The sequence below is a fragment of the Diabrotica virgifera genome, chromosome 4, assembly GCF_917563875.1.
Source record: "Diabrotica virgifera virgifera chromosome 4, PGI_DIABVI_V3a".
In the NCBI taxonomy this organism is placed as follows: domain Eukaryota; kingdom Metazoa; phylum Arthropoda; class Insecta; order Coleoptera; family Chrysomelidae; genus Diabrotica; species Diabrotica virgifera.
In genome coordinates, this window is record NC_065446.1 from 229280264 (window position 1) to 229292413 (window position 12150).

The window sequence follows — 12150 nt, forward strand, 5'->3', positions numbered from 1 at the left end:
GATATATACTGGCCCAAAAAATTTATTTGAAAATTCAAGATTTTGTTGGGAAAACCCACATTTTCCGAGGAAAATTTTTGTCGGAGCAAATGGGGAAAAACATGCCTCTATGTAGAATTAAATTGGGGTGAATTTTTATTTGAGTATTTTTGGTGTAAAGTTAAAATCTTCTGAGTTATAGAGCAATAATTGAAAAAAATACGATTTGTCGGCGCCATTTTATTTATAAAAAAAGTAGCACACTATCTGTGGACTTTGCATACCTATATTAATAATATATAGGATCTTATAGTTCGATTAAAGCAATAAAATTGCTGGTAAATACCCTTTCTTTGTACTTTACTAATTAGACTACGTATTATAACTATTTTTTTATTCAAAATTTAAAGATTATGCAAAAAAATGAAAAATTTATATTTTGTCGATAAAATATTAAACAAGCATCTCATCTTTATAATCTTTATAAGTTTGATCAATGTATCATGATTATTTTGGTTATTATTGCGATCGTAAATTGTTAATTAACAATTAAATTGTTGCTAAAATATTCCTTTAATTTTCACCGGCTTCTGGAATTACAATCTATACCAAGAAATCTTTGATGTCACTAAGTTATTTAATTATCGATTAATAATTACTTACCTAAAACTTTATTTGAAAATTATAGTTTTTGTTAGAAAAACCCGCATTTTCCGAGGAAAATTTTCGTCGGAGCAAATCGTGAAAAACATATCTCTATGCAGAATGTAATTGTGGTGAATTTTTATTTGGGTGTTTTTGTTGTAAAGTTAAAATCTTCGGAGTTATAGAGCAATAATTGAAAAAAATACGATTTGTCGGCGCCATTTTGTTTATAAAAAAAGTAGCACACTATCTGCGGACTTTGCATACCTATATTATTAATATATAGGATCTTATAATTCGATTCCAGCAATAAAATTGCTGGTAAATAACTTTTCCATGAATTTTGCTAATTAGCCCAGAGTATATGTTCGATGTTGAGCGGTTGCATTTGTTTCTATGTTAACTTGAACCACGACGGTTAGGTTTTTTAGGTAAACCGCGACGTCGACGTTGGCAAACCACCTGCATATAAATAAAATATAAATTCATTGTGTATTGTTTTGATGTTATTATCAGTATATTTTGAAAACAGCAGTATTGTAAATTGTTACTAAGAATATTTTAAAAATTAGGAATTTATATTTTGAATGCTAGTGAAGTTTTTAGACATCTTCAATTTTGTTGAAAGGAAACTGAGGAATTTTTTTTTATTTGTAATTAACGTGTCTCGACAGCTACTGGTCATTAACACGGGAACAGATTACATAGTTTACAACATTATAGATACAAATTATACATATACATACATTATGCATACATTATAAATACAAAATATACATTTGGTACGATCAGTTCTTATTAGTGAAGGCAAACAATAAAACTTACACATTGAACACTGTGCACTGGTTAGATTAGATGGAATAAACCTGTTTCTTTTAGGAATTTTAGAACACAGTCAAAACCATTTGGAACATTGAGGATGTCTTTTAAATTCCCTTTTAACTTGAACTTGTTTCTAGAGAAATCATACTGACAGCAGTATATTACTACATGTTTAATAGAGAGGAGAGTATTGCAGAGATGGCATACTGGAGGGTTTTCTGACGCCATAAGGTATCCGTGTGTGAGACGTGTATGCCCTATTCGTAGTCGGGGAATAACTGATTTTTCTTTCCTGTTCATGGATGACATATTGGGCCGAGATAAGTTAGGTTGAATTTCGTGCAGCTTAGTTTTTGTTCTATTCCATTGGTCTACCCATGAGCTGAGAGTATTTTTGTTAAAACAATATTTTAAGGTCCGTGTAGGTTTGGACCTGTTTGAAGGCTGTGTCAGAAGAACATGCTGCCTTAGCGGCCTGGTCTGCTTTTTCGTTTCCCAATATACCAACATGGGATGGAATCCAAACCATTGTGACTGTTATGTTTTTGGAATATAGTTGGTTACAGATGTTGTGTATTTCCTGGACTAATGGATTTTTTGTGAAGATGCATCTTATCGAATGAATCGAGGAGAGAGAATCTGTACCTACATTTGGCGATTTTCTTGCTTTCATTTGAAGTAGGGTAAAGTGAAGTCTTTAGTGCCTGAAGTAGTCCATACAATTCTGCGGTGTAAACACTACAGCTTCTAGGTAGTCGCACAGAACTTATTGTCGTCGTCGTTGTGGACACAGCGCAGCCACAACAGTCTTCATTCTTGGACGCATCGGTGTATAATATTTCCTCAAATTGTGTTGAGTTGAGAATGTTTTGAAAGGATTTTCTGAGGAGTGAGTTTGGGGTTTCTGTTTTATCGAATCTGCATAAATCGGTATTAAGTACTGGAAGATTGTGTAGCCAAGGGGCTGCATTAGGAGTACAAATAGCAGTAGTATGTAAAAGGTTGATAGAATTCAATAAAGGAGATAATATTTGTGGTAACGTGAGAGTGTGATTGGATGCATTTTCTGTGGGAGGCTCTATGGATTTGATTAGATTTATTACTGGGTTACTTGGATTTTCTGATATTCTTGCAAAGTCTGTAAGTAGAAGTTGTTGCCTTCTTAGGTGGAGTGGTGGCTCTGAAGCTTCTACATAGATACTTTCAGCGGGGCTGGACTTAAAAGCACCGAGGCATAGTCGTAGTGATGTATTTTGAATTGGGTTTAGAGACTTTAGTGAGGAGCTACTGGATGTCATATAAAAAATACTGCCATAGTCTAGCTTAGAGCGAATTAACGCTCTATATATTTTAAGGAGAGATTCTTCATCAGCTCCCCAAGAGAAGCTCGAAAGAGATTTAAGTAAATTGATTCTTTGGGCACAGTTTCCTTTAAGTTTCTGAATATGCTGTCTCCAAGTAAGCTTTTTGTCAAAGGTGACGCCCAGAAGTGTCAAATAGTTAACTGTTTCTAAACGAAGTCCGTTTAGACTTATAGAGGGTGAATTTGGTCTACACTTTTTGGAAAAGTGGATAACTTTGGATTTAGGAGCTGAGAAAACAAATCCAGCACGCGCAGACCAGATGTCTATTTTATTTATTGTATTTTGTAGCAAAGCGCTGGTGGTAGCTGCGACTCTGCCTTGGCACTATAATATAATGTCATCGGCATATATCGAGTATCTGATTGGTGGTTCAATATAAGAGTGAAAGTCATTCATACTAAGTATAAATAAGGTAGTACTTAAGACAGAACCCTGGGGTAAACCGTTATCTAGTGCGTGTGGTTTTGATATTTTTCCATTTGTTAATACTCTAAAAGATCGATTTGTTAAGAAGTTTTTTACAAATAGATAAATGTTACCAGTTAGATTGTATTCTTCTAATTTTCTGAGGATTAGAGGTCTTTGTACAGTGTCGAAGGCACTTTGAATATCTAGAGTTACTGCTATGACTTCGTTTCTCTTCGAAAATGCGTCAACTATTTCGGTGTGTAGTGTGACCAAGTTGTCAATTGTACTTCTGTTTGACCTGAAGCCTGTTTGGAAAGGGCCAAGAAAATTATTTCTTTCTAGATGCCATAGCAGGCGTTTATTGACCATCTTTTCTAACAGTTTGCATAGTGAACAAGTGAGAGAGATTGGTCTATATTCTATATGACTGTAGTAGATTTGGAGATGAGTCATTCTTTCTGATAGGGATTGTAGTGGCTTGTCGCCATAACGTTTGGAATTGTTTTTGAGACCAAATCTCATTATATAACTTTAGTAGTTTGAAATGTGTATCCGGATGAAGATTTTTTAAGAATATTGATGGTATCTCATCTGGACCAGCAGATGAGTTTTTTAGTGAGGAGATGGCTTCGTTTAATTCTAGGAGATTAAAAGGAAGATTAATAGGACTACTGCTAAGCAACATTTTGGGACTGGAAATATTGATATCTGAGTTATTGGAAAGATTCGAAATATTTGATTTTTCTGAAAAGTGTGAGGCAAAGATATCTGAAATATGTTGATCATCGGTAATTGCTTGATTTTGCAGAGAGATGGCAGACATTTTGGTGGACGTATTATTACCTTTCATACGTCTTATTTTTGACCACATTTGCGAGGGTGAGGTGTCTGTTGTGATTGAACTAACGTACTGGTTCCATGAGGCTTTCTTACTTTCTTTTAAAATGCGCCTGGAATTGGTCCTAAGTTTTTTGAAATTTATTAGGTCTGTAATCATACGAGTCTTCCGGTATTTATTTAATGCTTTTTTGACTGCTATTTTCCATGATTCACTCCACCAGGGAACATGTTCCTGGAAGGATCAATCACGCATTTACCGATACATTACTGAGGAATTTAAAATAAATAATCATAGTACAAAATGCTAATTAACATGTTATCTTTTCTACATTAGTTTTAATGCAAGGTGTTTGCTGCAAAATTATTAAATCTGAAAATTATTTTAATTAAATGCACATCTGAAAAGTACTCCTACTTAACAAATAGTAGAGAGGAAATAAATATAAAAAAATGCACATGACAATTTTATATTACAGCTTACTTAATGTCAAAATTAATGATTAGTAAGTATAACAATAAGGGTGAAAACCCTTTACAAAATTATATTATCAGAGAGAAAAATGACTTTTTTTATGTACAACCTGTCTGAAGTTTGGAGTGGGTTTAGGGCAACTGAGTCTCATTAGGGAGTTGAGATATTCATCTGTTAAGTGAGATCTCTACCGATTTTTAATAAAGTTCATTCTTGATAAAGCGGCTTCGCACACATAAGTTGAGCCAAAGATAGTACACAATTTCATGGCCAAACATTTTCAAAATTGCCAAACACTACGTATATTCTGAATTTATTCACAAAACTAGCACCAGATATGGTCACAGCTAGCACAAAACTAGCTCACGGTCTGGATGCGGATCGCGGTCCGCTAATTGGTGACCCCTGGTCTAAACAGCAGTTAGCTGGATATGGAGGAAACCCTTAAGAATGCAGAATTGAGATAGCCACAGGATAATCGAAGCACAAACGTCGCCCTTCTGGCACTAAGTACCCTTCAGGTAGGCCAAATGGACCATAGTCGCGGAAGTTCAGCATCGAGATGACGTACCGACAGACGTGGGCTTGATAGTCACACCTTTCGGGCGCTCAGCCGTTGAGGAGAATAAAATTTATTTTGCCAATTCGGCGGCTAAGTGACCGGAGTACATACGGTCTGGACAGCGAGACACCGATTTAGATCGGTGCCACATTTTTTTTAGGACACAAGTCCAAAGTAAAGTAACAAATTAACTAAGTGATTAATAGGGAGAAAAGCTCTTCTAGCTACCCCTAAAGTCAGGTGGCTTAACCACATGAAGCAATACAGAGGATGTCCCATTACCCAGGGCATCCAAAGTAACGTTAAGTTCAACGCCTCCCCATTCGGTATGTCCTTCGATGGGGAGGGGTGGTGGTATAGCTTGGTGGTCATATAGGTACCACTCCATCATGGGGTGTGACCGGTTTGATCTTCGGACATGTGGGTCCCACTTTTCCATTGGGACACACATGTCCCCCGGGGCTGGGGTTGATACGAGCATGTGTGTGTGTGTGTGTGTGTGTGTGTGTGTGTGTGTGTGTGTGTGTGTGTGTGGGAGGCCTATGTACAGCAGTGGATGCGATTGGCTGATTAATGATGATGACGTTATGGATGTAGATATCACAATAGAAAAACTTACAGTACTGATTCCTGAATATGTAAATGCTCGGATATGAAGGTTACGAGCTAGACTACTCGACGGATCATTTTGTAATATAGGGGACAAGATTTTACTTAAATCGCTGATGTACTCGAAAAATGTAAGAGCCACTAAATTCAAAAAGCTTATTTGAAATATTGAGTTTGTACTATCCGCAATTAAAAATATATCTCTATACTTTTGTTTAATTATTTTTATGTTAATATAAAAGTTTAACTGTTTTTCTGTAAGTGATAACTTTAATTGATCATACAAGAGATTTTGTCTTAGGCATATGATATCAATAAGTTCTTGAAGAAAGGCCGTTGTTGAGATTAATTGGATAAATGTTAAAAAGAAATACAAATTTCTGAAAATTACAATCAGATCATTATATTCATAAATAGTTTGTATGTAAAATATACCTAAACAACATACTGATAACAAAATATATCGACATGTTCTATGAAAATCTTTCTCTTGAAGTGCTGTTTTTGAAACATCCAGTTTAACAAATATTAGTTTCCAATCTTTACTTTTAAATACTAATACATACATTGTGGTTATAGTGAATTGTGCATATAGTCCGCAAGATATTATTGTTAGAATCTGATCCATCAATGCTTCTGTAGACGTAAAATAAGAAGTAACACTAATTATGACACCAACATTCCATGGAAACATAAGGAAATTAAAAAGTAACTGCATGAAATTTCCCAAACACTGACGTTTAAATTCCCAGGGAAGTACTCCACAATACACACCAATTTTATACATTATTTTTAGGTAATAAGTATCGAATTTTTTACATTTAATATACGTATACATAGTACTTTAAGAACTTAAAATTAATTTTGAAGAAAAATTTAATGAGAATATTAAGAGACTGAGTAATAAACAGTCTAGTTATTAATATTGTCGTATAATTCCTATAGAAGTTATAATAAATGACATTTATTATAATTTTCTTAGCATACTTTGGAATGAATTAATAATAGTTCAATATTGGCCACGATAATTAATTAGATAGTTATGGTTTATAAGCGGACCAACAGAGGCGGTTCTAGCCCATGTAGCGCCCGCGAGCAGTCGATGCCCTGGCGCCCTTTGGTAGACGCGCAGTCAAAATGGAATAGTCGAATAGGTAGGTACCTACCTAGCACTAGTACATAGGGTATTACAGTAGGAAAAATGAAAGAATACCCATGAACGAACATATAAAATACGCTGTATTTTCCTGTCACCGTGTCATACAAAAAATTGGCCAGAGCAAGTACACGTAATAATTATTATTACATGTACTTGCGCTGGGTAATTTTCTTTGTGATACAGTGACAGGAAAATACAGCGTGTTTTATATGTTCGTTCATGGGTATTCTTTCATTTTTCCGACTGTAGGTACGCTTATAATGTAAACAAAAATCCAGATGCAAATTAATAGTGCAATATTAAATGATGTCGGGAGCCAATAGGTATTCACGGCGTCAGAACAACCTACCCAAATCTGTTAGAAATATTTAATTAAAAATGAACATTTTTATCTATGAGGTAAGGTTGAAAATTGGTTGAGGAAATTTGACAGATTTGAGTACACGAGTAAATAGTACTTTTAGAAAGGAATTGGTTAGATGAATAAAAAAGAACAACTTTGTGATTAATTAAAAAAATAATAATTTATTAACGGATTATTACAGGACTCACAAACTATAACATATAATTGAGTGGTCGTTTGCCAAAAGCTGATATGTCCATTTTTGCTACTTTTCAGGAGAACAAATTCAAATTTCTATGACGTCTATAAAATTGCAGTCTCAGAAATATCATATTTAGTTTTTAGTAATTTTTTTACAGCTATCCATATGAGTTTACATAATAGGTTTGTTTAAGCAAACAGTCAAACTAGTCAGAAACCGTCAGCAAACAGTTGGTGAGTGAGAGAACATAATACAGTCACCAGTGCTATCCCCTCTACTAGCGCTGGTCCACTATTCGCTGATGGTTTCAAGCCGTTTGAAACTGATGCTAGAACAAACCTAATATATTCTAGTTACATATTTTACATATTTTATAAAAATTCTTTGGTAACTTTGCAAAATGCAAAAAAATTGGCGGTTCTAAGTGAGAATATTAGCTTTTGGCAAAATGTTTGCTGCAATTGGTTTCATTGGCCTAAATACGCTAGAAATACTGGGATTATAAAAATAATGAAAAATAATAAATAAGGACAGTTAGCTCGATAAACGTGTCCGAAAATGCTTCGTTTCCGAGATAAGGGACGTTGAATTTTTTCTTACAAACTGACGATTTACTTATTTCTCTAAAATCGGTTGGGATATGCGAATAAAATTTGATGGGTTTTAAGAGGTAGTTATAGCGCATTTCTTGAAATTTTTATTCACCATTGGCGCACACACGGATAGTGGTCTAAATTTGTTTAAATAAAAAAGTACGCAACTGAGATATTTTAAATTAAAGATCATTTATGAATTTCTCCTTCAATTTTCGACAAAACGTCTATCGTCACTTTTTTTATACGATGTGTCGTTTTTATGCAAAAAAAATAAAACAGATTAACCTTTACAAGTATTCGAAATAAGTTTCTATACATTCACAATAATACACAGGGCACAGGGTGTCCAAAAACTATCCCGGCAAATGGGATAGTTTTTCGACAAGAAAAAGATAATTTTAAGAAAATTTAACCCAATTTTCCTAGTTCGAAAATGCTTCTTAAGGGAGCTAGAGATCTTTAAAAATGGCGTCTTGTAATTAGTTTTTTTAAATACCTCCAGAATGCATCTATTTAGAAAAACGAAAACTGGTACGCCTCTTTTTCTTCCAGAGACAAAACTAGGTATTTCATCAATGCGAATTTATAGTACCGCCCATAGGTGCCCGTTTTGGGTGGGCCAACAGTTATTATATCCCATAACTTTTTTGTCTTTAACTTTTGAGCATTTTTGACACCAGATTATTAAATTATGAGGTATTCTAGTACTAAAAGCTACTCTTGCTTTAAGTCGGTAGAATGTACTAGGTTAATTCAAATACAAACCTTAGTCCATCAGTTTACGATAAGTATTTTGGGCTTATTTAATTTTAAAACATTGTTTTTTAGTTGTTAATGCAGCCCGATCGCCTGTTCGCTTATAAGCGCTTCATTAACAATTAAAAACAACATTTTATAATAAAACATGCAAAAAATTATTATCGGAAGCTTATAGAAGAAGGTTTGGACTTGAATTTAGGTAATTTGTAATTTCAAAAATTATATTTTTACTTGTATTTTTGAGCCTTGAAGATCGGCATTTTTCGTGTTTTTTTTAGTTTTAAATTGATTATAACTCGAAAACGATCAACTTTAGAGAAAAAATACAAAAGGCCTTTTTTGTTTATAATGGTCCATAGAACCTAAAATAATAACTGCCTGGGCCGAAAAAAATATTTTTATAATTTGTTTTAATTTTTTTTTAAATAAATGTCGGATATTCTTGAGTTGGGGTTAATTTCATGTAATCGAATGAACTATCTTTCAGTAAGTCGTCCCAGGAACGCAACTCATAAATATTGGCAATATCATTTTAAAGTCTTCTACTTTAAAATGTATAATATATGTCTGAATTGCCAATATAAATGAGTGAGATTAAATAAATTATTAGAAGAATTTTTTTGCTTAGCAACAACACTTTAGTTTATTTTAGTAATATTTTGTATTTTGACAACGGCACCCGATTTGGGCGTCGAAACGTTAATAAAATTATTTTTTTCATTTTAATTGTGGCTTATTTCCCATATAAATAATTAATCATAAAAATGCCACAAGGAAATAGCTTCAGAACAACATTAAATGTCGCAATGGCTCAGAAATTATGGCATTTAGGTATAGGGAATATCATATAAAAAAGAATCAGTATTTCTTAAGGACTTCAAATCCCAAAAAATATATAGGGTATCAATGAAATATATAGGGTATTAAATTTGAAATAAGAAATTGTGGTCAGAAAGAACTGACCACAATGTAAATACCACCATAATATTGGTCGCATCACAAGATCCTTATTTGCTACAACATATAAAAATCGTGCAAGCCGAGATAATTGAGGAGTTCCATACATAAAACTCACTCTGTATAAGTAGTACATAAAAAAATAGTAAACTCCTTTATAAATGGTATATTTAAAATCCCTAAAAAGGGCTACATCACAATCACATAACTAGTTTTCGACTGGTTTACCAGTCATCATCAGTGCTTACCTAAAATGAATATACATAACCTGGTAAAATAATGCAAAGATTTTGAAATTTTGACTACGGTCAAGAAAAGTTGTAGGTTATACTCACGTAAAGTTTACATGCTAACCACCAAGATATAATTTACAAAAATATTAGGGTCAAAGCCCTGTAAAAGTAATCCGTCAAGGAAACATCGATTGAAACTACTGACTTAAGCGTGCATGTTTGAAATATTTGCTAATATGCCCCAGGTAATATCTGGGCTGTGATATGACTTGTTCATATGGTGGAAGTGTAGCAGCATGTAGCAGCAAGTGATAATGAAATGAATAGAAACCTCTGAACGATGACAAGACAGAAATGACAGTTCCACAGGAAGTTGAAAAATTAACCTGTCATATTTAATGACTATGGTGTACAGTTTGTTAAAGTTAGAAATGATGTAACAACACACTCCATTGTGAAAATTATCATTTAAAATTCAGTAAACTAGATGTTAATAGTTAAAAATGTATTCACTTATACTGTTAGTGTAGGTGGTTAGGCAAATTACATTACACAAATGTATGTAGGTACTCGAGAACTAAAGTCAGTAAACAAATCTTATTGTCAATAGACCTAAGATTTAAAAAAGCAATTTTGTGTTGACTTAAAGTTATCGAATTTATTTAACTTATTGGTAGCTGTTGGTGCAAGTTTAAAAGGAAAAAGAAATCACAATGGGGGTGACTGAGGTGTAAAAATGTCTTAAATAATCTAGGGGGATGTATCATTAAGAAAGCACAAGCTCAAACTTAGGCGACTAATTCCTAAAGACCTCGCAGGCTACCCGGATCCCTAAGGGATCCGGGTACCGTTATAAGATGAAGACAGTAGGGGATGGGGGGGGGGGTATGAAATGTCTGTGAAGAAATTAATGAGAAAGGAACATGAACGGGACCCAGAAAGAAAATTAGACTTTTGATTTGGTTTTTACTATAGATGAGTGTTACAGGTTGGTAATGACAGATTGAATAGGTAGGGTAAAAATAGGCATATGTAGAAATATGGTGGTGGGTTGTGTGTAGATGAAATTTATATACATTTATATGAATACATAGCTACAATAATTCAACATAATTATTACTTGGAACAAATATACAAAACTGGTGAAATAATAGTATATTATGCAACGAGCATGTCTTGTAATGGTGGCTATTACTCACGATGATAAAGTTCGCGACATGAGCCGAAGGCTCAGTGTTGTAATCATCAGAGTTTTCTTCCTAACATTTTGTTGTCTCTTATAAGTTTCTCTTGCTTGACTTAAAGTATCAGCAAGTAAAAGAGTCACTAAATTTAAAAAGCTTATTTGAAATATTGAGTTTGTACTATCCGCAATAAAAAATATAAAAATATATAAAAAATATATAAATGTACTTGTGTTTAATTATTTTTCTACGGCCGTGCTAAAACAGTCCCTTTTCCGCACGCATTTCTCTTCCGAAAGTTGCACTTTCCCGCACCAGTTCGGGAAAGTAGAATACCTTGTAATACGGTTTTATAATATATTACAATACATGCAATAACCTAATATTTCGGTATTATTTACTAATTTAGTTCAAATTTATCTTATTATGTTCATGTTTTAATGAAATTAACGCGATTATTTCATTCATAGGAGATTCTGACCAATAGAAAGCTACATAAATCTGAATTAAATCGACAATTTTTGATAATCTCCCGTCGTTAAGTATATTACGTCAGATGTTCTTCGTTGCTACGAAAAAATACATTCAGTGACATTAATGACAATTAATGTTTTAAAAATTATAAAAGTGATGACTTTCAATCGTCAAATATTTATAAAATCTGTGTGTTTAATGGTACTTACATAAATAAATTACAATAAAATTTTGGTTTTGAACAGTTTTATTCATGAAATAATCGCAACAAATTGCACTCGACCTTTGAAATTAATATAGAATTTTTGCTCTCGTGACACTTTGACATAATTTCACTCGCCTTCGGCTCGTGAAATTAAAACTGTCAAAGTGTCACTCGGGAAAAATTCAATAATTTCAGAGCTCTTGTGCAATTACTACTGATTATTTCATTCATAGGAGATTCTGACCAATAGAAAGCTACAGAAATCTGAATTAAATAGATAATTTTTGATAATCTCCCGTCGTTAAGTATATTACGTCAGATGCCCTTCGTTGCTACG